The sequence below is a fragment of the Grammomys surdaster genome, unplaced genomic scaffold, assembly GCF_004785775.1.
Source record: "Grammomys surdaster isolate TR1022 unplaced genomic scaffold, NIH_TR_1.0 126063, whole genome shotgun sequence".
NCBI classification, from domain to species: Eukaryota; Metazoa; Chordata; class Mammalia; order Rodentia; family Muridae; genus Grammomys; species Grammomys surdaster.
This window is the reverse complement of record NW_021620873.1, coordinates 1,358,357-1,386,244: the sequence shown is the minus strand read 5'-3', so window position 1 is coordinate 1,386,244 and position 27,888 is coordinate 1,358,357. Positions and strand designations below refer to the sequence as shown.

The following is a 27,888-nucleotide window of genomic DNA, read 5'->3' as shown; positions in this document are numbered from 1 at the left end:
GCTCATATCCTTTTCCGACCCCCATGACAAAGTGATCTCTTGTTTCTTCTCCTCCAGGATAATCTTCCAGATGATTACATTCTCCCAGTTAAATCTACTGAGTGAAATGGACGCTGTCAATGTACCCACAACTGGACAGTTGTGAGGGTCAAGGATGGTTCCACACTGGCTTCTCAGGGAGCTCTTAAATATCTGTGTCTAAAAGATCAGTGGTAGCTGTCTTTGTTGTAGGATATAAGGGAGCCCTGGTGATGAGGATCTGGGTTCCGAGAGAAGGGTCCCTGGGGTATGAGGAGCTCAAAGCCTCACAACATTTCTTTTGACTCTTCCCACCATCCTCCCTCGAAGGCTGTGATTTGTGACACTCACAGGCATACTTTGTCAACTTGCTCTCGCATGGATGGAAGCCTGTCGAAGCCTCTGAACTTGTTTCCAACTTCTCAATCACTTTACTATGTCCATAACGTCACTGTAGACCATATTCATAGTCTAAGGGTTTTAAAAGGCTGTTTGCTTTTGCTAAATGAATGCTTGCACCGCTGTACCACTGAGCTCAGCACCAAGAAGGCCAAAGATGTCTGAGCACATACAGAGGGTTTGTGTCGGATGTGGCAGAAGAGCGGAATATAGGCCATTCTTAGTCATTACAGCAAACTTGGGAGTGCGGGTCATAAACCCATTGTTAGCCCATCAAAATGACTGACTGGGATATGAAAGTCAGAAAATACCCAATCTCCCGCTCCATGGTCTCACTGCCTGCGCAGCGCTCTCTGATGGCTTTATTTATGGTGCTGTCCCTCCTGATTTGCCTGATTCTGAATAAATCATCCCCCTGTCTCACTGACCCACATCCCATCTCTTACTAACCACTCTCAATCTGTCTCCCTTGAGCCTAAACGCAAGTGCAGTAAAAACCACTGTGAGTCCTTTAGGGTGCTTCTTGCCAATTAAAAGTGGCATATTAAATTTCTGAAAAACCTTTGTAATCTGCAGTATAAAATCACATTTTATGGTAGCAGATAATTTAGAATCCATAAGCTAATTAAATGCAGTGAATGACAAGGGTATTCTTTAGATAAATGATAGATCAGTCACAGATAACGTACAAATCTAAGAGACTGGAACCGTCAGGAAAAGAGGGAAAAAACTGAGTCAAAAGTGTTGGTCCTTTTACGTAAGTTGACTAATTGTACCAACCACATAATAGAATTAATCGCTGACATCTTTCTGCCTCCAGATCTCCATGGAACTATGGAAACAGCCCACTCTGCCATGAAGGGAGATACCACCCCTCTCTATGCTGCCATGTACCATGACACTTCTGGATGTAGACAGGCTGCAATGTCTCTGCCTCTTCTTCATGCCCAGACAAAGCAACCAGAGATACTGAGGGGAAAAAGGAAAAGACTTCCAGGTGAAGATATCAACATTACAACTGAGAATGTGCTCCTTCCTGGCCCAGAAGTATTTTGATCATGGACCAAACATGTGACTCTTAATGATCTTGGGATGGAGAAGGATTCAGAGGCTGTGTAAAAATGACTACATTGATCAGCTGGAGACATCTGGGAATAGGGAGACATAGTGTTAGACTGACCAAGCCCAGACCCTCATTTATGAAGAGAAGAGGCTAGCACTATGGAGCAGGTCAAGCTCAAGGGAGAGCAGTCTGAGCACGCACAAGGTGCTAGGCTCCATCAGTGAATAAACGGATGAACAAATGAACAAACAAACACTTGAATACTTGAATCCATGCAGCTCTGAATTCAGGTCTCAGAACATGTGTGTACACATAAAGTAGGAGAGAAGAGGAAGAGAGGAAGATGGGATGGGGAGAAGGAGGGTGGAGGAGACAGACAGAACCACGAGAAGTGATGTCTAAGATCAGAAGCCAGTCAGACATGGGACAAGAGTGCAAAGCATCTGGGCTTTGGCCACGATGTCACTCCTCTGAGTTGTCCAGAAGATCTCAAGGCAACATTCAAGTCCTGAAAGACAAAGAGGGAAGCATGACTTCTATTTGTAGCTTAGACAACAATCGTCATACTCGCTTCCATGAAGGGAGGCATCCCCCGGGGCAGAATCAAAGCTCTGCCGATGTTGCCAGAACAGCCAGATGGCAGAGGCAAGATGCAGCCATGCCAGGAGAGCTTCAAAAAAACACAACCAGAGTAAAGATGTTAAAGAAAAGGTAGTGGAATGATAGATCATAGGAAAGAGAAGCAGGAAGCACAGGGCCACCTGTTTCCAGAGGCCTTCATTCCCAACACAGAGACTAAAAGGAGTCTTCCTTTTCCTGCTTGTCAAGCCCAAATGCACCAAGCACATGGCAGGTAGACTTAGACATTATGACAATGGGCGGACATTCTGCTTAGATCTAGGTAGTCAACTCCTGGCAGAAAGCTTCATGGCGAATGTTTTCCTGAGAACTCTCCATCTGATGACAGGATAACCCAGACAACCTTTAAATAAAAAGAATAAGAAGGAGAAGGAAGAGGAGGAGGAGGAAGAGGAAGAGGAGGAAGAGGAGAAGAAGGAGAAGGAGGAGGAGGAGGAGGAAGAGGAGGAGGAGGAGGAGGAAGAGGAGGAGAAGAAAGGGTAGTGTACAGTTCATTAAACTGAAATGTCACTGTTAAGGATAATTTCAGGCATGGCTGGATCCAGGAACTCCAAACTTGGTTATTGGATCTAGGATTTCTCCCCCCATGTTTTTAGGTAATCTTTCCTTTTGTTGGCTCTATTTTCTGGCTGGTCTGACTCCTGGGCCATAGCCTGGTAGCTATAGGTTTGAGTTTTCTAAACGCCAAGTTCATCAGAACGAACAAGAGTCTATTTCCAGTAATTCTACCAAATTTCCATATCCGAGTTTCCTTCTGACTCAAATCCTGTGTCTCATACCAGGAACACTCAGCAGGCCAGGGCAGCAGCCATTAGAGCAGCAGCAGGGACATAGGCCGATGTCTGGGGACTGCCTGCAGTACTGCACAAAGGCTGAGTAAGGATTGAGGGGAAAGCACAATTAAAGAGAGACTTGGTAGAGGACCCGTGGCTATACACACCAGCATCACTATCTGAGATCCTGAAACCCTTAGAGGTTCACTCTGGAGGCCCCACAGTGGTGCTTTTTTTTTTCCCTTAAAGATACCAAAGAACAGCAATTGCAAGGGTGCATGGCTGGTCACACAAGTAAAAGAACTAAAGTCCGTGCTCCCTGGGGAAGGAGATAGGTCTACGACCCTGTCCCCTGCCTTTCTAAAAGCCACGGAATGGAAATCTTGCTTCCCCAGAAGCATAGTTTGCTTCCACCATGCCTGGCCAGTCTCAGACTCCAAAGCCAGGGCTGCTATCTTGCCTGTCCAGTGGTTCTAGTTTCAGAGAATGTCAGCCTCAGGACACACAGCACAGGCCCTGCCTTCCTCCCTAAAGCTGGGTACTTGCACCTTTCTAAGGGCTTCAGTCCCGTTAATAAGTCATCATGCTAGAACAGAGAGGCCACCATTAATAGCGGCCACCGCTGCACTGGGCAAAGCTCTTCTGCTTAATCCTCTCATTGTCATTCGTTGCCCGTATCTGTTAGCAGAAGAGGAAACTGAGGCATGTGGTTACCTAGCTGTAGGCCTCAGGTCCAGGAAGGAGAAGAATCAGGCTTCAGACCCAGCCTTTCCTCTCTGCATCCCTCAGCATCAGTCATAGCCACCAGCAAAAGAGGCAGCTTGGCCTGATGAACAGAGCGGAGCTGGCCTCTGTATCTGTCCTGTTCCCCAGGCCCCACGCCCAGGCTTCCTCCCAGGACTGCTCTCTGTTGGCTCCTCATTCTTCATTGCTGCTACTTTTTTTGCCATGTTACTGATGAGAAAACAGCTTAGTAAAATCAATGGTTTTAAATTATACCTTTATGTACGAAGGATTCAAAACAAGCTGCAAAACAGAAATACTTTGCCGTGACAAAAAAATCAATCTTGCTGATGCCACTGTTCCTTGGGCCAGCCTCCCTCCCCGCCCCCACTCCCGGCTAGCTCAAGACTCTGCTCTTGCATCTGCTGCTTTGTGTCGACTTTCTACAGGTTTCTTGTTCAGGAGACTCGTTTTATCTCAAAGGTCAATTCTTCCAGCGGGGCACCAAGCAGAATTGAATATAATTATCCCGATCTCTAGCGTGTAGAATTCATGCTTGAATTCATTCAAAAAATAGCATGCAGTATAATTAACTGAGAGTCCAACCAAACCTATTGAGAAAGCCTCAGGTATCATACAGTTCCCCTTACAATAGAACATTTTCATTTAAGGACATTGTACGTATTAACCCAAGTCAGCATCCAATTACTCTGAATAAGTGAATTCTCTGTTCCAGGAATGTAATTTGAAAATGTTGTCATGCAATCTGAGGCAAAAGGTCCTTTTTCATTAATCTAACTCTCATTAAAGTGGAAGCCTGCAGGTTATTTCAAATCCATTAGTTTTAAATACAGGTGATTACAATCCTATTGCACGTAAGACAACAGATGTGTCTATCAAGAAATATTGGGACGTTGCGAGGGATGGGACTGGCTGGTGGCTTGGCTGTCACGCTGCTGGTAAGAGTCACTGGTGGATGGAAGAGTGGGAAAGTCTTGTTGAATACCCCAGGGAGAGAACCAAGGAGGACGGCGGGGGGTGGGGTGGGGTGGGGGTGGGGGTGGGGATGTGGATGTGGGCAGGAAGGAGCTCCACCCACCCTCTTCCCAAGCTGCCTCTTGGGTGTATTTTCTACCTATTTAAATTTGAGAGTTCAAAGAACTAGAAATTCATTAGTTTCGACCCCTTGTTTTTATTTTTGTTTTGAGACAGGGTCTCACTGAGCAGCTCTAGCTAGCCTGGAACTTGCAGTATAGACCAGACTGTCCTCAAACTCACAGAGATCCGTCTGCCTCAGTCTCCCAAGTGTGGGGATTAAAGGGCTGTGTCACCACACTCCACTCTGTTTTGTTTTTATTTTTTAAGTCAACTTGGCCTTGAACCTGTGATTCTCCTATGTGAGTATTCAGAGGGCTGAATTTCAGGTGTGCCCTGAACCAGATTGATTGCTTTCTCTCTCTCTCTCTCTCTCTCTCTCTCTCTCTCTCCCTCTCTCTCTCTTTCTCTCTCTCTCTCTCTCCCTCCCTCCCTCCCTCCCTCCCTCCCTCCCTCCCTCCCTCCCTTCTCCCCTCTCTTTTATTGTTTTGTTTGTTGCTCTTCTGTTGTTGAGTCAAGGTCTCTTTATGTAGCTCCAGAACCAGGGTGGCTTCAAACGAAGAGATCCACCTACCTCTCCGCCTTCCAAATGCTGGATTAAAGGAGTGTTCTATCACGCGGCAATGAATCGGTTTTAATTCTTTAAGAAGTCAAGAGTCTATAGCCACACCTCTCTGAACAGACCTAAACATCTCTGCCTCTCCCTCCGAGCCACACATTCCCTCCTTTAGAAACCTAGCCTCTCTGGGTACTTAAGCATTCCAAGTTCTTTTCAGTCTCTTTGGGTGTCCCACCCTATAACTCTCTGTGACTTTTTCCTATTTTGGCTTTAGCCCTCAGCCCACAGTCAAAGCTTCACAGATACCTCTTTAGCAACACTTTCCAAGGTGGTTCCAAAGCCCAGCTACTTCCTGTTTGTTTCTTTGAACCCCTCAGCCTTCCAAGATATCATTTGTTCGGTTAGGTTTTGGCTCCGCCCTTTTTAAATTCAATGACAGGAAGGCAAAAAACCTGCCCATTGTATTTATACACAATCCACTGTACTCATTCAGAGCCGGGCATACAAGTGCTTGGTAACTCCTAGGTGAATGAAAGAAAACAAAAAACAAAAACAAAACAAACGAATGAATACTCGAGGTTCAGGAAGCCAAGAATTGCTTAGGAACTGTCAGGCAGAGATAAGGAAGAGAAAGCGCGCTGTGTTGTTTTCAGATCAAACCTCGGCACTGAGTGGATGTCTTCATTCATACCACTCCAGAATGGGGTTGATTTCTATGTTTATCTCACCACGAGGTGAGCAGAAATGCCATCCTTTGAGTCAGTGTGGCAGAGTCCTGGGGCTCGGCTCTCAGCTGGTCACCAAATACTGAATACAGATATACCGAAACCACACCCTCTTAACCTCATTATTCCTTTGAACATTCCCCGCCCACTGACCTCCTTGCTGGCCTTAAACTTTCCATTTTCCTGTCTCAGCCTCCAGATCTTTCCTCTAAATAATAAACATCCATCTATAAAATATTTGAGGACCAGTGGTTCTGCCCAGAGCTGAGTGTCTAGGAGTCAGACATCATCATTAGCTATTAACCCTGGAAAAGACACGTTTCCTTGAGGACAGAGTGGTGCACATAGAGGTGGACTCTTTCTGAGTTTTAAAATTCTAGTTCCTCTTCAACCCCACGGAAACGTTCCAAGGTCAAAATTCATGGGGACTGAGCTTCTTCTGAGAAGGAATTTGCTGATAATGCTTATCTTGGGAGACTCAAACTGGGAACTCAGGTTTTTGATGGCAACATGGTAATGCCCTAGGCTCTTAGCAAAACCAATGTAAATCACCCTGGTGCTCTTGGGAATTCACAATTCTCTGGAACAAGAAATCGGATGATGATGGCTTTATTGGATATCAGAGAAATGTCTCAGGACCCTTGGAGAAAACAGTCTACAACAATAAATTTCCTTCATTCCAACTTTCTATCCCAGGCAAGGGCCACTCTGAGGTAACCTTGAAATAGAAACAACTTCTTGCTTGAAGTTATCCCTGAACATGTCATCTCTTGTCCCTCTCTGCAGAGACTAAAGGGCCCTGCATTCAACCAGATCCTTCCCACCAGTCACTATCCGTTCCTAAGCTTTGGACATCCTCAACCACAGTAAAGACAACCTGTGCTGCTAACCATGTATGGTCCACCTGATTAAATGTCAATGATGCCTTTTAGAATCCGTACTTTGAAGTACACAGAGTCCATCACAATCCTCCCCAAATCCTCACCTTAGACCCAAACTTGCACCTGAAGTCAGTTTCCCTCACAGCAAGAGTCTTCTGACACATCCTCAGGCTCAGTTTTCTCACAGACTGTTCACCCAAACCAGGCTTTATTCTGTGTCTGAGGCTTCCAACTCGCCCCTTCTTCTCTGGACATCATTTGACCCCTGAGTGCTGAGCCTCATATCCTCCCAGACTGGTAAGTTGTGTTTGGAGTAATGTTCCAGAGTAGACAATGGCTGCTTGACAAAGCAGTACAGGGACAAATGGAAAATGGCACCCCTGATTCTTCACCAGCCACTACACAGCTGGGCACCAAAGATCTCTGGGGAATCGAAAGCCCGTAGCTTCTCATCTCCACATGTAACCAGGAGCTAGACCTTGCCTTGTCTTGATTGTCACACCATAATTAGCCTCATTGGTGTTTAAGAATGGGTTCCCAGGCTACCAAAGGAGAGAAAACCCACAGAGAAGGACATCCAACAATCCTTCCCTCTAGCCTCCTTCAGCAAAATGTCTGGCAGAATGTCTGACAGAAAACCTAGCCTAGACCTCTCTGATAGGCGCCAACTTGGCAAGTGGAAGTGATAAGACAAAGAAACCAGAGACCTAAAGACATGCTGTCATGTTCAGAATGACCTCTCTTCCATACAAGATGCTGTGTAATCTCTACTGTAATCGTGTTGGTGATTTTATGATGGGTAGATGAAGACCACTGTGGAGAGAGTGCATTGGCTAGAGGTAGAGCGAGTCTGTTAAGTCTGCCTTCTTGTCCACTCCGCCCGTGTCTCAAGTACACAGGCTTTTCTCCCACCACATTACATCATAACACAGAGGCCCTGGCCAGATACCAGTGCCACGCTTTTGGATTGCCCAGCCCCTAGAATCATGGGGCCAAATAAAACGCCCTCATTCATAAATTACCCAGTCTCTGGAATCTTGTTACAGCAGCAGAACACAAAGACATGCATAAAAGAAAGTGTTTAACTGGGCTTGGGGTTCCCAAGCATTAGAGTCCATGGGGCAGAGAGAAGGCAATAGCAGCAGGAACAGCTGAACATTCACACACTGAATCAGGAAGCAGAGAGCACTAACTCAGTTGTCAACAGTCTTTGGATTCCTCAAAGCCCACACCCAAGTGACACACTTCCTCCGTCAGGGACACACCTCCTAAACCTCCCCAAAGAGCCAACAACCGGAGACTAAATTTTCAGGTGCCTGAGACTTGTGGAAGACATTCAAACCACCACACATATGAGCAGCCTTAGACTATGACATTTCACCAGACCTGCTCCATGATGTGTCTGGCTTATAAACCCACAGCACCTGTGCACAGACTAGCTGAGAATTCTTAGCAAGTGATTGCATTTTCGATATTCTTTTCAATTTTCATCTTAATTTTTAAAGTGTGTGTGTGTGTGTGTGTGTGTGTGTGTTGTGTGCTTGTTCACATGAGTATGGGTGCTCACTGAGGTCAGAAAAGGGTGACAGATCTTCTGATGCTGGAGATAATCATAGCACACTTCTGCACCCTGGCCCCCACATGCACACACGCACACATGCATACATGCACACAGTTGCTCCCACATGTACACATGCATACAGTTGCTCCCATGTGCACACAGACAGTGACGTTAATGGGGTGAGCATTCTGTGAGCACTGTTTTTCCACGACAGCCCTTAGGTTGTTTTCCAACATTGCCTTATTTAGTCTTCCCATAGAGAAACCAGCCTTGCCACAAGCCACAGTTTCCTCCTTACAGAAGCCAAAGCATCTGAACCCCACCCCCAGGAATATATACTTTGGACATCCCTCTGGTCTGTCAGAGCTTCAAGGCTTGCTCTCCCTTGTTTCAATGTAACTCTGTGGCTCTTCTTTTGAGAGAGACATTGGGCTTTCTCTTCAGATACTTTCCAGCTCTTGATGCTTCCTTTTCTCTGTGTGTCTGAATGTCTTTGGGCGGGGGGGATTGATAACCTATAGAAGCAAGATTCTTTTTTTTTCCCTGTGAATTCTAGAGACTTTTCTAGAGGGTGTGGATAACATGGGGGCGGAGGATATCATAGCTAAGTGTTGCATTTAAAGATAAAATTGCTTGCATTCATGTCTGAACACATGTGTTATAGGCTCAGTTTCATGAACTATGTGTTCTGTATAAAGACCTGTATTTATACATAAGAAAGAGCTGAGATGATCCATGTACCACTGCTGAGGATGGGAAACCCCAACCCAGTCCCAAGGCCTCTGCTTACTGGGTGCAGATTTTGAGAACGTGAAAGACTTTCTTTCAAGGCTTGTCTTCCCCCCCACACAATATCTCATGACATTTCTGAGGAAGTAGACTGTAATTCTCTTTGTTTACAACTGGGATACAGAGAGATTAAAAAAATTTACTCAGCGCCATAGAGCTAGCAAATGCAATGGCATGTTTTGCACGCGAGCTTGACCATTTGCAGTGTCTACAAAAATCTTCATTTTTAAAAGGTTTGCTTTTGATTTGGTTTTGGTCAAGAGGGGATTGGGACCCTGCTTAGGTTTGACTTTTTAGACTAGGAAACTGTTGGCTGATCTCGCCCTTCCTCTGCTGTGCTGGGCTGGGGAATGACTGGAGCTGTGACTACTCTGGCTGCTTCTGAGACTCCCAATGGGTTCAGCCACTGGAAGATACCCATGAGAGGTCAACATAGCAAAATAAAAAGACCTGTCCTTTGTCTCTTAGTCTGTCTGTCTGTCCCTCTGTTAGTCTCTTTGTCCATCCTGGCTTCTTTCTTTGTCTCTCTCCCCGCCTTCACCCTCCACCCACCATCTTGGGAAGTGGCTATGGACTGGGTTGAATTTCCTCCCTGTGTTTACATCTTACCTGCCAGGCTGCTGTGTCTCAAGGCCCTAATCCAGCTCTTTCATCTGACTTTCCAATCTAGAGGAGGCTGAGGCTCTCCGAAATTTTTGAATGCTGATTTCCCAACTATCCGTATTCCTTTCGACGTTGTGACCAATCCTCTATATTAAATTCCTTCCTTTAAACTCTATAGGCTAGACTTGGCCTAAGCCAGACTAGTACATGGATGCACACACCCAAGCCATTAGCAGTACAGGACCAAAAAGGAATAGAGCAGCCCGCATGCCCTGACGTCATTCCCTCAAGTCAGGAGGAAGACTTGAGGAGAGCCAATGGACAGGAGAATCTCCTCAAGTCAGGCCTTCAACCAACCAGAGACCCAACACCATCAGGGAGGGAAGTATTTGCTCAGACCATGCACTCTCTTGTCACTGTCTCCCAAATCATATTTCCAGAAACATGGAAGGACATTCGCCCAAGTATCTGGGAATCCCATGGCCCAGTCAGGATGCTACAGGAAAATAATCAAAGCATTAATGTAAGAGCCACTGATTGCATGAGGCTTAAGTCATAGTTTAACTTCCTCTCATCCGAAGTCCCCAAGCAGCATGTTTACAGACACAGACAGAACAACAGCCGGACTGAAGGAGGGGAGAACGAAAGCTGGTGTTATGAGGACAGAATTTCAGATGGGAGCCATGGTGGATTTTGATGCTATGCTATGGTAATGGTTGTACAACAGCTAAATGTGCCACTGAGTCGTGCACAGGAGAACAGTAGGCTCCACGACACATGCGTTACCACAGCGATTTTCCCATCCTTAAAACTTGACAGGAAGACCATGTATGTGCAAAGTTACCATTTTTAAGTGAATTTAAAGATACTTCAGTTTGCTCATTCGCTCAGGCATCGTGTGCACTAAGACTGAAACAGTACAGAGATAAGCCTAGACCCTGTGCAAGGATGACATACAAATTCATAATGTTCACAAAGCATTGCATATTGTTAAACAATACTCTATCTGTTAATGTAAAGAAAAATTCTAAGAAAATAACACAAAGTCAACAAATAACAGGAGTTAATACAGCTCTCTCAATAATGTCAACAAATATCAATAGTCTCAATTCCCCCCAGATAAAAAGACACGGACGTGCAGAGTAGACACATACACAACGGAACAGCAACTGTAAATAAAAAGAAATGAAATGTCCAGGAAAATGTATGGCATTGAAAGAAAGAATATTCTGAGTGACATAGGCCCGACTCCAATGTCCTCTGTCATTTCAGGATCCTAGCTTCTACCTGAGTCTGCTGTGTTTAACATAGAACACACGGAAGCTAGAAAATATGGAAGTGGAGGTAAAATTAGCTTAAAGTCGATTACGTTAGTATGAAAAGTAAAGAAGGAAGACACTGTGGGTGGAAAGGTTGAAGAAGCAGGTAGTCAGGTTAATGGGATTAGGGAGACGAAGATGTAAGGGATGTACAAAGTAAGTAGATAGAAAGCAAGAGACATCCCTTTGTGGAGTAGTGGCCTGACTTATGGTGGTAACCTACAGGTCCCTGACTGGATTCAAGGCCCAACACAGGAGGGTGGGGCCTGACACCTGGTACTTTAAGGCTAGCTAACAACTCAGGTCTGGAGAAATCCTGAGAAGTCCGTCAGCCCATTCAGAAAGCATTTTTCTGAAGATGGTCTAAGCTGACCTAGCAGCAAACTCTATTCCAAACACCTATGCCTATTCCTGTAGACTAAAGCCGTTGTAGCCCTCATCAGAGAATTTTCTCTTCAGTGATGAGCAGTGGGGACTTCAGAGACTCGTGGCTGCCTAAAATTCAGAAAATAAATAAACAGATGTGGGTCTCGCCCTAAACAAGTTCTATTGCCTCCTCTGAGAAGGTGTGTATGAGTCAGAAGACAGGGCAGGTCTTCTCTAGGTCCACCTATCATTGGTTAACAACTGCAGTTACCTGCCCTGGGGCCAGACAAGATGCGCTCTATCAATAACTGGTACGGAATGGGGCAAGGACTCAGAGGCCTACCCTTGGCCTCTGCAGTTATTGGCTATTCATAGATTCTGGGAAAGGTGAGTATCATGGCCTTTAGTAGGGTACCCTCCCTCGGCTGAGCCCACCAGGTTCCAGCACACAGCTCCAACCCCCTGGTCACATAGATGGCCCTGGGCAATCTCAGTGGGTCACAAACAAGGGGAAAAGACAGGAATGTTGAAGACATTTGTGGGGGAGGAGGAGGTCAATTAGGGTGGCTGGGGGTTGAGGGGTGAGAACGGTCAGTATGTGTGAAATACATGTGCAAAATTGTAAAAGGAAAGATAAAGTAAATAAAGGAGATGTCTGACTTTCAAAGCAAGTATAAAACAAATAAAATAAAAACAAGGTTTGTTTTAGTTACTTTCTGTTGCCTCACAAATCAAACTGAAACTTTGTTGCTCAAAACAACAACCAATTCTTAATTTCGATGACTTTTACTGCTCTGCTGGCTTGAGAAAGAGAATGCAGAGGCAGTGTTCCAAGGTGGCTTCTTGCCTCTGATACCCTGCCCCGTGCCCCTGGTTCTCGCCTAGGCCTAGGCCAGGCATGCGTGTGTGTGTGTGTGTGTGTGTGTGTGTGTGTGTGTGTGTGTGTGTGCCTGTGTGTGTGTGTGTGTGTGAGTGTGTGTGTGTCTCTCTCTTTGTACAGTCGTGGTGGTCGAATCCCAGGAGCAAGCATTGCAACAGAGCAAGTAGAATCTATCAGTCCTAAATCTAGGCCTGGAAGTTGCACCTGTCACTCAAGTCCATCCAGTGTTAAAGAAACCAGAGGCCACAGGATCATACGCTCCACCTCTTAAAGGAGAAATGTCAGCAGTCTATAGGGCCACCTTCAATCCACCCAAAGTGGCCAAATACTACATCTGGACATCTGGATGGTGCAGGCCTGAAGGACGGATGAGGGACTCAGGGAGACCTTTCTGTTCATTTGCAGATGTGGGTCAAATTAGGGGTGGGCATGCTGGTTGATCCAGTGCTGACCGGACCAGTCCTCTGCTGAACAGTGTTAAATCACCCCACCACACACAGCTAGGCACTTTTCAAAGTCCTGGGTTATAGTCCATTTGTCTAATGTTGAAATTGCTGAGATTCATTTCAACTTTCTTGGATGAATCAGAAGCCTGCAGCCTACCGAGGGGCCTGGGGTCACCACCAGTAACATCCATTATCTTTTCCCTGGTCGCACACCCCAAGGCTGGTCGACAGAATGCCAAAGAGATAAACCACTTTTACTGTAATTCACCCTCTGAAAAAATGGGATTTACCAAGCAAATTAAGGGCGAAGAAACTTACAGGGGTGACATTTAGCCTACTCAAGACACCAAACTTTTTAAGCACTTTAGAGGGGTAATTTACATACAATTACAGGAACGACTCATTCATCTACCCCTGCCAGGAGGAGCAGCTCCATAGGAGAGGACTGTCCAGATAATGGTGGTTTCTCCTTTAAGCCCTGAGCCATTTAGCCAGATTGGCAGAAATCTTTCCCAAATAGATATGCAGCATCCAGAATGCCCATACTGACTGTGATCAACAACCACAGCATCAGAGCGAGGCCTGAGTTCTCAGGGCAGCATGTCATTGTGCAGGTTGCTAAGTGACTGATCTTAAGTCACCAAGGCACCAGTATCAGGTGAGTGCCTCATCTATCCTGCGTACATCCACTGGCGGCCTACCTTCTGCCCTGGCCTGATATTTTTGTTTGTTGAGGATTTGTTTATATGTATGTTGAGTGTGGGGTGTGAGTGTTTTGCCTAAATGTGTATCTGTGCACCACATGTGTGCAGTGCTCACGGAGGTCAGAGGACAGTATCAGATTCTCTGGAGCTGGAGTTACAGATGGCAATGAACAGCCACGTGGGTGCTGAGAACTTAACCCAGTCCCCTGCAAGAGCAGCTGATGGATGGATACACATCTGTGTTGAGTGTGTGTGTGTACACGTGTGCGTGCATACGTGCATATGTGTGTGTGGGGTGTGTGTGGCGTGTGTGTGCGTGCATGTGAAGAACTAAAGTTGTCTGTTCATGTGGGATGTCTCCCCCATCACTCTACATTTTATTTATTGAGGCTGAGCCCCTCAGTTAAACTCAGCTCACTTATTGCATTTGTCTAAATAGCTAAATTGTTCTGGGGGCGGAAGGGAGGTTTGCCTGTCTGCCTCCTGTACTTCTGTTAGAGGCAGCTGCCAAGACTCCCAACTTGTTCACTTGAGTTCGGAGGTTCTCTATGTCTCAAACTTGCAGAATGAGTGGTTATCCATGGGAAGTCTCCCCAAGCTAATCTGTTACCTGGGACCACCCTACCTCTCCTTTCATATGCACATCCTTATAAAATACCTTCTCTGTGTCTATCTTCTACTCAGAAGTAAACAGCCCTGCGCTGCTAGCTTTCTGACTTTCATTAAACTTACCATGGCTTACCCTGCTCTGAACACTGCCTTGCTTTGCCTCTTGGTCCACAGCACTTTCTATTCAGATTGCTCAAGGGATGGACTGTCAGGCCACCCAGCTTCAGAAGCAATGTTGCCCTGAGTACCCTGTGCATCTAGAATGATACATATACTCATACTACCAGACTGACCTCACAGGTGGCAATGACACACCACAGTCACCAGGAATTTATAAGAAGTAACCTAGGAATGAAGGAATGGCTCATCTGACAAAGGTCCTTGTTACCATACCTAAAACTCTGAGTTCCATCCCCGGGCTCCACATGGTCAGCCCATCCCTACAGAGGTTGTCCTCTGACCTCCACACCTGCACTGAGGAGCACGCACCCAGGTGTGCTCCCGAGGAGATCTAATTTCCTGTACTTTGCAATTTCCTAAGCCAAACTCCAGAGGGACAGAGGGACACACATACATACACACACACACTCACACGCTTTCACTTACATACTCATACTCAAATACACACACACACACATACTGACACATACAGACAAACTCACACACACTCACACACAGTCTCTCACACATAGTCACTCAGACACACACGCACACGCACACTTACATACACACACACAATTTCACACACATTCACACATACACAATCTCACATACATTCACATGCATTCACTCACACACCACATACACACTTATATACACACACTCAAATACACACACACACACACACACTCACACACTCATGCAGGCCAATACTTGGTGTCATCATCTTTTTTTCTTTCCTGATCTGGTGAATGTGAAATGTGACTTGCTGTTTATTTATTTGTTGTTTGTTTGGCCAGTGGCTCGGAGCCCCATCATCCCCATGGGGTGGCAGGCTCTGTGGGTTGCATATTCTGTGGGTTTTCTTCTCGGTCTGTCACCTGTCCTTGACCCTTACCTAACCAAGGTGCTAGATTTGGGTGTAGCTGGTGCATCCCAAACAGATCCCCACCTGCCTCTCCTTTAGGCATCTTCTCCACTGGCCTTCTTCCTACCATGCCCTGAAGTCACAAGGAAAGCTGGTCTCTCCTTCCAGCTAAGCACCTCTCTGCCTGCGTCTCCATTCAGCACTCATGGCAAGTGGGTCCTTGTGGTTTCCTCTCCCCCTGGCAGATGGAAAGGGCTGGAAGATAGAGTTTGACTCTGCTGCCTTTCCTCTCTGGAGCATGCACCACAGTGGCAGCACACAGAGAATGCTCAGCGGGTGCCACTGGTTCCCTTGAGTAACTCCCATCCACAAGTGGAAAAGCGATCATGTTTTGACCATCTATGGAAATGCACTGATACTAGCCAGAACCCCAGGGTCAAGCCAGCGAGATTCTCCCTTTAGTTTCACAGATCCAAGGTTTCAAACTCAACTGTTCTCCACAGGGTTCTCTCGCTCCCGTGTGAGAAGTGAAAATGGGGAACAGGGGAGATTCTGGATCCTTACTCGGAGGCCTGAGGGTGTTGGATTGCATCCCCTCACTGCATACTTGTGTACATTCCTGGTAACCCATGGCCACCGAATAGCAAGCCACCACAGAATGGTGCTTAAAGCGATGGTGGTGATGCAAACCCAGCATCTCCTGCATGGGGCAGATTAGCGTGGGAAGTGGGCAGGTCTGTGTTGCCATCACTGAGTTCAAAAGCTGGGATCCTCTTGGAGGCTCCTTCAAGCATGCTGCCTGTGCTCCACCAGCAGGACTAAAACCTGGGGCTCATGGGTACCTCTCTGTCTAGCTAGCCTCTGCAGTGCGGTAGCTTATAGTGACTGCCTACAAAACTGGCCCAAAAGTGTAGAGGTACAAAGGAGAAAAAGGTCACTTTTGAAGTCTTCCACCATCGGGGCTTCGAAAGCAGCTTCTCACGATCAAGGTCAAGAGAAACAGACTATTTTGATAGTGAGTGACAAGATTTAGCAGAGTATGTGGGACCTAAGGCATCACTATGCCCTTTCTTGGAAAGTATAGTTGCTTGCATTTGGGGCCTCCTAAGCCAAATTCTAGAGGGATGGCTCAACAGTGTGGGTCTTGGGGATGAAGTCCTATTCTGCTCAGGGAGAAGACTCAATCGTGCTCATAGACTTCAAATCTGTTTAGAGTAACTGCCATCTAACAAAATTCTTTCCTGGAAACTTAAAATATGAAGCAGATAACAAGGAGAACAACAAATAACACACCTCCTAGACTTCTCTTTCTACAGTGAAGATGCGCCCACCCAAGACTGAGACCCCCATCTGCTTTAACAGTTGCTTAGCTAGCTGCTTGGAGTAGAAATGTAGGTTTCAGGTCCAGAGTTTCTCCTTGGCTCCCCAGCCTGTGCCTCTTCCTTCTCCCCTCCTGTTGTACAGCCCGCAGCTGACTGATTGAACCTAGCAGAGATAGATTGGGGAAGTCGCTCTCCTTGCAGGTGCTGAGAGTAATGGCACCCGGGAGGGACAGGTAGGCAAAAAGGGAACAAACCCAGGCAATTTCCAGACATCTCCACTGTCCATTACTTTGTTCACTTAAATAAACAAATAGCCCCCAGGCAATCAGCAGCCAGCAGCCAGCAAGTGGGGGAATGATTTCCTTTCATTAGACTCAAAGACCAATCGATGTTTCTTAATCGCAAGCCACAAGCCTAGCCTGGTCGGCACAAGCAAGTCCCTACTGTTCTCCTGGACGTCAGCTCTGCACAGACTCTCCTGTCCTGCAGGAGTTCCAGAGGGAAAGATAAGAGATGGGATCAGTCCTGCCCAAGGACTCAGGAACCTTCTAGAAAAGGAAGTACATGGACTAGTGGGCTGACATGGAGGAGAAGACGGGAATGCCTTCCCTCTGCCCTGGTCAGCATTGGAGGCTATGAAGGTGGCAGAGGAAGAAGGTGCCCAGAACCTAACTCCTAGAGTCCATTCTTATCCTGGCACATGTTCCCAAAAAAAGCCACAAAAGGAATGGCTAGGCTCCGTGCTGACCCTTAGGCCAGATAAAGAGAAAATGGACATCATAGGTGTCTAGAACTCATGGTCACGTGGCCTGATGTCTAGAACTCATAGTCACGTGACCTGGCTGTGCTCCTCAGTTCAGCTGTCCAACATACACATCAAAGCCTGCCTTGAGGAGCCTTTTGGGTTGCTTTCTCCTAAATGAGCAGCTGGGCTGTTGTGGCCATTTTGATCATGTACTCAGGGAGCAAACAGCTCAGCAACAGAGCAGCGGAGACCCTGGGGCAGGGGGATATGCTTCTAGATGTTAGAGAAGAACCTGCAGAGGATCGCAGTTTGTCTGCCACAGACTGAGAGGTCGGTGCTATGCGATTGAGCAAGCCTCAGTTCCAAGCCACTTTCTCGGTGCCATCAAGGTTTGGGCCATATTCAACTCGGTATATATTGTACACATTTTTCCCCCATTGAATTGATTCACTTTTATTAGAAAGAAAAGAACATATTTGTTTTAAAGAAAAAAGTTGTATCACTGCCTGATCTAGAAACTCAATATTGCAGGCCATAAATAGAGTCTGCCTATAAAAATCAGCACAATGGGAGTTCATGGTAGATTAGACACAGACCTTTTAGTCTGCTCATTCTTGAAACCCTCATAAGGTGACAGTTAAAGGATCAGAAACAAAAAAAGCATGAGCTCTCAGAGCCAAAAGGAACAGAGGAGACAGATAGCAAATGACAGATGTCAAGAAAATCTGGGGGACTGGGAAAAATGGGTTCAGATGAATTGAAGCCTAGATGTGGGACAAAGGAGCAAAAAGATGAGCTGGACCATGAAGTGGGGCTGAGGAGGCCCTGGGAAGAGGGGTGTGCAGGTAGGGCTGAGCCCAGGAGTACCTAGTCAGAATCTGCCACTTCCCTAACTTTCCTCTCCCACCATCCAGAACCAGAGACCCATCCTTCCCTCCCCAGAAGTGGATGGCTTATTTGCTCAACAAGGGCATCCGTCATTCCACAGTGGGCAGCATTTTGTGACACATGTACACATTGTTAACACTGAAAGTGCAGCTGATGGGCTAGTTAACCCATGGCGGCCTGTGTGTGACCGAAGTAACACAGACTTGGGACACTAAGAGGTTGGCCTAGAGATATAAAATGCTGGAGCCAAAGACACTTGGGACACAGTGAACTCTGGTAGACCCAGACAGAAGGTATTGTACTGATGAAATAGAAACACAGAACTATATAAAGAAGCAGATTAAAAACAACGACAATAACAACAACTTAAAAGAGAGGAAACAAAACAAAAAAGATAAGAAAGTAAATGTGAACTGGAGAGATGGCTCAGTGGTTAGGATAACATGCTACTCCTGCAGAAGACCCAGGTTTGGTTCCCATCAGCCACACAGTACCTCACAACCACCTATAACTGCAGTTCTAAGGGATTTGATGTCCTCCTATTACCTCCTGGGGTATCAGACACGCACATGGTACACATGCATTTAAGAAGAAAAATTTTCACCGGGCAGTGGTGGCGCACGCCTTTAATCTCAGCACTTGGGAGGCAGAGGCAGGCGGATTTCTGTGTTTGAGGCCAGCCTGGTCTACAGAGTGTGTTCCAGGGAACACAGCCAGGGCTACACAGAGAAACCCTGTCGAAAAAAACAAAAAACAAAAAACAAAAAAACAAAGAAAGAAAGAAAGAGAATTTTCATACACAAAACCCGAAACAATTCTATAAAATGTTTAAAAGGCACTAAATGAATTGTTCCATTTGTTATACTAATAGACATTCTGAGGTGGGGGCAGCAAACTGGGACAGAAGGAAATCGACAAAGAAGCAGCACAAGAAAATCATCCCGACACTGAGGACTTTGGTGTTCTGAATCAAGGGGCCACTGAATCCATAAAGGAAGGAACAAACAACCAAGCACACCAAAGGACGTCCCCAGGATAGAGAGAAAAGCTCAACATTTTCTGAGGATGAAAGCGAAGCAATTATGGCATCAAGAAAAATCCAGAATTAACAGTAAGTCATGGGACTTCTCAGTCGCACTGGGAGCCGAGTGAAAGCAAGGCATTGTTTTTCAATTTTTGGAGAAAATTACTGAACATTTGAATTTTATAAACAGCCAAATTTCTCAAGCCAGCATAACGGGATAGTAAAGACTTCTTGTCAAGGATGTAAGATATCAAAACTTTGCCTTCAAAGGACCCTTACTCCAAAACATATCAAAAGAACAAACAAGAAACGGTGGAGACATAAAGCCGTGGAGAAAAGCTCCTGCTCAAGACAGCAGCATGGGGAGGACCCAGGGACAGCTGGGATGGAGGCGTGGGCAGCGTTGAGACCAGGTAGGGCAGTAGGATGGGTAGCCCTGGAAGGAACAGCTCTTGAAAAAATGGGACTGACAGATTAACTGACAGGTGTGGCCGGGTGTAAAATCGGATTGAAGGCTTTTGTACAGAGTTACTGGGGGGTGTGGGAAGAGTCACCCAGACAAAGAAAGCCACCAGAGAGGCAGAAATCAGGAGAGAATGACATTGGGAGGCATGACTCAAGAAGGCCAAGAATAATATTTTTCCACTCATAACCACAGAAAACTGACAGCAAATCTGATGGGAGCAGAGAGTTGGGAGGATGGGATAGAAAGCTACGCCTCTCACTTGTTTCCATTTAGAAATAATAACATGTAGCTGTTGGATACTGAAACTAAGAAACCAAAATCCAAGAATTATCACTGAAGGTACAAGCCAGAAGAAATTGCCAAGGAATCGATAGTAGCTGCTCCAGAAACTGGCAACCTAGGTCTGGAAGGGAAACAAGGGACCTGCCATTTCCATCTGGTCCAGATATGGCTTGTGTTATTGGTCAGCTATCTATTAAGCAAAGCTAGTGTATTATTTTAATGCAATTTCTTAATTAATTGAAATGCAATCAACCTAAAACAAAACCATTGACATTACCCTAGATATTGTTACATGTCCAGACCTCTGAGACAGAGCCTATGTTGTACTCCAGGTCAAGAAAAGTGAGCCGACAGAGGGTATGTGCCATCTCTTGGGCAGAAGGAAGGTCGAGGTTTGTGGAGAACTGGAAGGATGGGTCAAGAAGGATCTGTGAACACAAGGGCTTGTTTGGGATTGGCTGAGAGTCAAGACTTACTAGCCCAGGATTTGTGGAAACAGCGAGGTGAGGATTTTGAGGTAAATTCTAAGGAATCTTGGCCTGCACACTTTGTGATACTTCCTTGGAAAATTGATGAGTCTTTGGGAAAGTTCCCAGGATGAGCCATCTGTGTGTGTTATCTATACCTGAGGTACATTGGCCCACACTTGAGCATAAAATGAGCAGTATAATAAAGTGTTATTAATGGAGTTGTTGATTACACTCTGATAATTATTACACTTAAAGACTAAAGGATATAAGCTTTGACGGCCTCATTGCTCAGTATGTGAAAGAGAGACAGAGAGAGACAGAGAATAAAAGACCTTAAACAAGTCTTTTATATATAAATAGTTCACTAAATCTGCATTTTTAAGTTCACTGAAAAACACTGGACGGAAGCTATGCAAGGGAAGGCATGCCATGCTGGCTTCCCACACATGTACCAGACTGAAGAACAGAGATACCAGTCACACAAGGGCTCCACGCCTGTAATGTACAGCTAGATGCCCTTGCTTTTAAAGTCCTTAGGTGCTTTTAAAGCCCTTACAACTGGAGGAGGTTGTGGGGAAGGATAGTCTTTCTCCCACCAAAACTTCCTTTTCTGTGGAACTAAGCCAGGATATTTCTCTTTCAGAACCAACCTATGATGTAAGTTCTTCCACCTGTGCCTTTAGAAACAGACACCTCCTTTCCTGTGTTCCCCAGAGCAAGCCTCTAAGGTCCCCACCTGCCCACACCATTCCCCTTCCCTCCCAAGCATTCTGGGTCAGGATAAAATCATAAATCTGGGGAGTTTTAAAGCCAACTTTAACAATCAGTGAGGCATGAGGTGGGGATGAGGGTGGAGGTTCAAAGTGTCATAACCAGGAATTTCTAGGCTCCTTTTCAGGGGCCTAGGTCTAGGTTGAGAGGCTAATAGGAGGCGTTTTAAAAGTTCAATCTATCTACAAAGGCCGGAGGAGCAGCTTGGATGCCCTCTGTCATTGCTTAGAATAGCAAATTCAATACAAGGCAAACTTTAAAACACACACACACACACACACACACACACACACACACACACACAAACAATGTCTCCTACATCGCTTGGGCCTTATACTCTTCCAGCCTCCACCTTGCAGGTCTGGGAATACAGTTAGTTTTATGCAAAACTGGAGATCAAACCCAGGGCCTCCCGCAAGCTAAGCAAGCTACATCCTCAACCCTAAAGCCTTGAAAAAAGCAGTCATGTTTGCATTTGGAGGATGGACGGGGCAGGCAGAAACAATGAGTGTGTTGCTTTGGGTGGTGCTACTATGGCCTGGAGGTCCCCACAGGGCGGTGGTGACTCGATCACCTCCTCATCCCCACCCTCCCCCCATGCCCAGAACAAGACAGGAGATTTGTTACTGCTACTGTGTGGCCTGTCCCAGTGAAGGGGGCTTTTCATTAACAAAGTAGCAGGCGGTGTCATCTTCCCTTGGGTCGGAATCATTCACTATTTGCACAATGTGTTATTATTGTATTTTTAATTGAAATGTAAATTCTGGGAACACTCTGACCCAATTTACTCACAGGGAAAAAAAGGGCAAAATTCTCATTTTCAAGGCTCCAGAAAGGCAAGTTAGTGTTAGTAATGATTAAGCTCCTCTTCCTCCCCCACAACGGGGTGGGGGCCGGATGGGACCTTCTTACCGAGGCACAATAGTAACACTACCCCCTCCTCTGGGTGCATTTGATCAGGAAGGTAGCCGACTTTCAGGGGAGAGGAGCTCACATATTTGCCCCAGCCATCCGTTCTGCAGTTCACACCTGGCCAGGGGAATGGCCAGGGTGTATAGATGCAGTTTCAGGTTTTAAATGACAGTGATGACTGATTCTTGATTAAACGATTGATTTGGGGGGGGGGGAGATCATTGCTCCGTTCATTTCACAGAAACTCTCTTTGTCAAAACAGAACCAAACGGAGACAGGGTGGCTCAGGGACTCAGACGGTCCCTGACATTACACGCTCACACTCTGCAGGATAGAGTTTCTAGAACTTACTCTAGAGCTCAAAGGATGAGTGTTTGCAGCATACAGAGGAGAGAACCCACCAGCAAGCAACAGGCATCTGAGTGCCTACTAAGTGTCAACTCTTGGTGATTGGCAGAAAGGAAACATGGAGTAAGTAGTGTTGTGTTTCTACCAGCTTTAGTGTCTGCTCAAAGTTCACCTGCCAATGGAGGTGTTCCCAACTGTCACGTCTATCAAAGACACCTCTCACATTCCAGCTTCTCTCTAAGATACCCCCCCCACACACATGCATGTACACACCTGACTTCTAAGACACCTCCTTCTCTCCAACTCATTCTCTGCTCTTGATCCTCTTGACATGTTCCTCACAGTGTTGCTCATTGCTGGAATTATCTTGCTGAATGACTGCATATCTTCTTCCACAGCGCCATGCTCACTAGATGTAAGGAAGTCCCCAGGTCCCCGCCCCGACTGCTTTGTTCTGCCATGTACTCTCAGGCCATAGGAACCTGGCACTCCACAGTGACTAACAAATATTTCTCAATCAGAGGGTGCTTCATCTGTCTCTGAAACTTGCCATGTCTCCTACTATGTCATTCATTGATTCTATACACCTACTGTGTGTCACAGGGTGATGATACATAGGCTAGACCCAAGGACAGGACAGCAAGAGACAGGGAAGGCCCAGCCCTTGCTGTACTGTTCCAGACTAGGGATCTCAGTGAGGATAGTCACTCCTTCCTATCACCATGGGGATACCTGGAATACCTGGAGATGCGTCTGGGTCTACAGGTGTGGAGAGCTCCTGCTGCCATCAAGAGAAGGAGAAAGGAGTTCTAAGCATCTGACAAAGCACAGAATAGTCCTAAATGAGCCAGCCTGCTTTAAGTGTCCATAGTGCTGAGATCAGGAGGCAGATTCAGATGAGAATGGTTCACAGAGTTCATTACAGAGTTAAAACTGGGATGACAGGGACCCAAAACTCCAGTGTGGGTGGGTCCTGCTGAAGCAGTGGATGAAGAGCCCAGCAACATACAACTCCAATGTGGACAAGAGCAAGACCTCTGTACCTGCTGGCCCTCTCGATTGTCAACTGAAAGAGGCAAACTCTGGTAGGAATTCCTTGGTCCATCCATTGTCTGGTGGATGGGAAGGGTGACCTGGATCATAAGATCACCTAAAAGCCTTTGCTTAAGGACAAGGTCAAAGTCCCTAGCTAGGAAACGACAGTCACTTCAAAACAAAGCAGGGGGTGGGGCTCATTCTTCCCTCAGTGAAAGAGGAAAAGATTTTTGTGCTACTTCAGTGGATCACGTACACCAGCCGGAAAAAAATCCTCTCCAATCCTTAGGTTAGCATGGACCCACCTCCTTGCTTCAGGAAAAGGAAGTATGAGAGAGAAGAACCACTGTCTTTCCACGTTCCTCGGGCGAGTTCCTTGTAGATTCCTACAATACAATGAAGATAAATTAAGACAAATGCAGTCAGGAGAGGGGATGGGTGACACCAAGCAGCAGATGGGGACCCTAAGACTTTAGGCAGGTGACATGTCCAAACCAACAAAAGCCAGTTGAGCACTGTTATCCACTATTGGATGAGTCCCCAAGTCAGATCTTCCAGGCAGGGCGTATTGTTTTCTTTTTAAAGTAACTTGGCATTTTATACTATCCTCTTATAGCACATGGACCAGACGTTGGAGGCAGGAGTGGGCTGGGGTGGAATGAGGCAAAGAAGATGTGTAGAAGGCCTGGGTCTCCTCCTTCTCAGGGCCCAGGGTTCTGACACTGTGTGTTCAGAAGCCAGGAGCCAATGCCAAGCTAAAATTGTATCAGCCTGCTGATAAGAGAAACTTTCCAAGTAGAAGGAAGGATTTTCATGGGTCCCTTTTGAGGCTCACTTCTGTTATCAGATGTCCCCATCCACATGGGTTAGGAGGCAAGATCTTGTTTCTGTAGACACTAAAGACAAACCAGAAGGCCCCGGGACTGTCCCCACAGGCTAGAATCCATCCATTCATGAATAAGCCAGTTGGCAACAGAGATGAGACTGCTCATAACCTAGCCGATGTAGGCTACACACGTCAAATGTTCCCTTTGACCCACAATTACAAACTGACTGCCCCATAGAAGTCCTAGAGCCTGTGGGAGGAGCTGTCACCTGCTCCTTAGAGGGCCTTCTCGAAGGCCATGCTGGATTTTCTAGACCTGTCTTTCTTAAGGAACATGGCCACGAAGCAATTATGCTTCAGGTGGAGTTGAGTTTCTAACGCCTATGAGGGAACGCCAGCCCCAGCTTCCCAAGCACCTTCAGAGCAATGAGGTCTCCCTCTCCCTATGGACCATTGAGCACTTCGGACCAGTATCTTCTCCCTCATCTGCTTAGCAGTGCTGGCCACCCATGTCCACCATCAGTCCTCCTTGTTATTTCCATCCACTAGGAAACCCTGGCTCAGGTTTCTGCTACCTCCTACCTGATAACCCTTTCTGTGTTTTAATTCATTTCCTGCTTCCAGCCTCAATTCCTTCTGGTGTAGTCTCCCAAAAGGAGCTTTCCGAAGTGTTAGACTTATTAAAGAAGCTAATGGTTATTTAGTCTTATGGTGTGCCTGACTGTAGCATGAAGATGCCTCCTCCAATAGCCTGGCAGCTACCTTCTGGGATAAGTTCAACTGAACAGATAAGGGCTTAGAAACTTAAGAAGGAGAGACATCTTCTAGCCATCGTGGGCAGGCTCTCAATGAGCTAGGTGTCTTAAACCTCTCCCTGGTGCCTGTGGCCATAGTCTTAGCTACTGTCTACTACTGCAGCCATGTTTTCTATTCTCCATGAATGCCTATCACCTTCTAGATGGAAGCCAACCAATTTCACTCCCTAGGGCTCTCACCCCCTTCTTTCCCCGCTGCCCACCATGTCTCACTGCCAGGCACCAACAAGTCTAAAGCAGCAGAAGAGACAAACCATTGTCCCTAAAGAAGCAGGCCAGCTTCGACCTTCGGAAAGCTCCTTTTGGGAGACAACATTAGATGGAATTGAGGCTGGAGGCAGTAAACACAGAAGTAAAACACAGAGAGGGTTAACAGGCAGGAGATAGCAGAAACCTTAGCCAGGGTTTCCTAGCGGATGGAGATAACAAAGAGGAATGATGGTGGACATGGGTGGCCTTCCTCCACTCTCCTCTGGTCACTGTTCTTTAAGGTTTAATGAAAACCCCACCCTTTCCATGGTTCTCCCTGACAAGCATTCTGTCTGGGTGCCACCATAGCCTGCCAGGTCCCTATCACCAGATTTACCTGGCATTGGAGTTATGCTGATGCGCTTACTAAAAGCTCCTTGCGGGGTCTCCAGGCACAGATGTGCTGGCTTTTCTTTTATCTAGCACTGGCTGACGGATGGTCGGCCTGTACTAACAGATTGTTGAGTGAGTGGGTGCACTAGTTGATGAGCAGACGTACTAGTTGAGTCAGTGGTGGTAAGACTGAAGTTCTAGGGACTGACTGTTCAAAAGCAGGAGGAGCACGTGGGGAAGGGGGAGAAGGTGGAAGTTCACATGATCGAGTGAATGTGTGCGATGGACTGAATCCCAGCTTCCATGGGGTTAGGATTAGGAGATAGGACCTTTAGAGGTACACCGTTATATCATGGGAGTGGAGACTTCTCAAATGGAATGCATGTATTTAAAGGAGACCTTAGAGAGCCCCTTTATCCCTGCTGCTGTGTGACAGCATGGTCAAAGGGCACTACCTGTGGGCCAGAAAGGAAACCCTCACCAGATACCAACCATGCTGGTGTTTTAACTGTGAACATCCAACCTCCAGACTGTGAACAATACATTTCTGTTGGTAAGCCATGAGTCCATGGCCTGTTATTACAGCAGTTGAATAGACTACAGTATCCCTAAAATATTACTAAATATGCTTTGGGCCGTCTATGTCCCCCGCCCCCAAGATTGCAAAGAGACAGTGAAACCAAAGGCTTCCGTATATAAACCTGGCATAAAATTACAATTTATCACCGAGTATACCGCTGTCACACAGCATTCAGGACTTATAGTCACTGTATTGAGTCATTTAGTATTTGCTATCTTTTGTAAGGTTGGGCATCCTAACCTGCCATGGGCGACCTGTGTGGTCTCAGGAATGTTCCTCGACCTTTCTGAGCCTCAAGAGCCTCATCTCAAAGTAGAGACAAAAGATAACACTTTTTCGTGTCCTTTACTCTGTAAAAAGAGGTAGCTAGAGGAAGCTCCTAATATGGATACAATATGTTACAAAGGTAACAGCATGGCACAACATGATATATTTAGAAGGTTCTTTGCTTTAAGAACTTCCTAGTGCCCAGTCTAATTAGCAGAGACCTTCCTAGAAATTACACGGGTAAAACGAAAAGCCAGAAAGGTTCTATATGCATGAAGCTTTGTCTGCTCACAAATCTACAGCCCAGGAATTAAACTCAATCTTCGAACATGAAGACAAGGTCTCTGGCACCTTGTCTTCTTGCTGCAAGCTCAGGAATCACCCGCCATCTTGAGCAGAAAGCAAGCTCAACACTAGGCAATCGGGATTAAAGACTATCAATAGCTTGTGACAGGCACTTCCTGAGCAGCTCACCCTGGTCAAATAGCCGCAATCGTTAAATATATGAGGTTCGCTCAATTTAATCTGTTCTTTTCATATAGATTGATTGGATGAGCAGAGTAACAGAACCAGGAGACAATTGACAGTTCTGCATCCTTTTCAGACAAGCCGGAGAGGGGAGGAGGCAAGGGAGACCTTTCCCTGCTGCACCCTGCACAGATCCTCCTAGTGGCAGTGCAGGAGCTCAGGGAGTAGGGGGCCCAGGATGGGCACATTCAAAGGTACAGGAGCCTAATGTCTGTGCTGCTCATCTCTAAAACCTGACAGGGGTCCTCATGCAATATCCTCTAGTCTCCCATCCTCTCCCCACCAAAGCGAGTTTGCTCAAATATCAAACGACATGTAGTACCAGAGAACCTTAAAAGCCAACAGCCTGAGAAGTCCCTTCCACCTAGTTGTACAGCAAATGACACAAGACCTTGGTGTCAGCCTGTAATAGACCGTGGGGGCTCTAGCAGGCTACAAAAGTGTCTCAGCAGGGCAGTATGCCTCACGCCTACAATCCCATTGTTTGAAAAACTGAGACAGGAAGGTTGCTGATGCCTAGAGCTAGAGCTAAAGTATGAAATTGTATCTTTAAAAAAAAAGACTCTTGAGTTAGAATCTCCCCAGGAAGATGGAGGCAGCTGAGAAAGGCTTGGGGGAGCAGATGAAGATGGGTCAGAGGGGCCCAAGATGACTTCCATCTGCTCCACACTGGGAGAAGTACAGTTTCTTACCTCTAACCTCTGTGCCCAGGTGACTCATAGCTGGGAAGGAGCTGTTTCTGCATCAGGACTACTTTGAAGGCTGATTTTGGGTCATACAGAGAGACAGTCAACCTCTAAGCCCTGAATCACACAGTGAGAAAATGATTCTCTGATTTTCAGGTTTCT

The 27,888-nt window shown here is 46.3% G+C and overlaps 1 long non-coding RNA gene across 1 annotated transcript; it reads right to left on the bottom strand.

Annotated features, from left to right (window-relative positions):
- Window positions 1-1,744: 1,744 nt before the first annotated feature.
- On the bottom strand, window positions 1,745-27,888 carry LOC114610892. Its single transcript, XR_003709748.1, has 3 exons — window positions 27,733-27,888; window positions 23,748-23,828; window positions 1,745-1,988 (listed from the first exon to the last, which is right to left on the bottom strand). It is a non-coding gene; the product is annotated as an uncharacterized LOC114610892 (long non-coding RNA).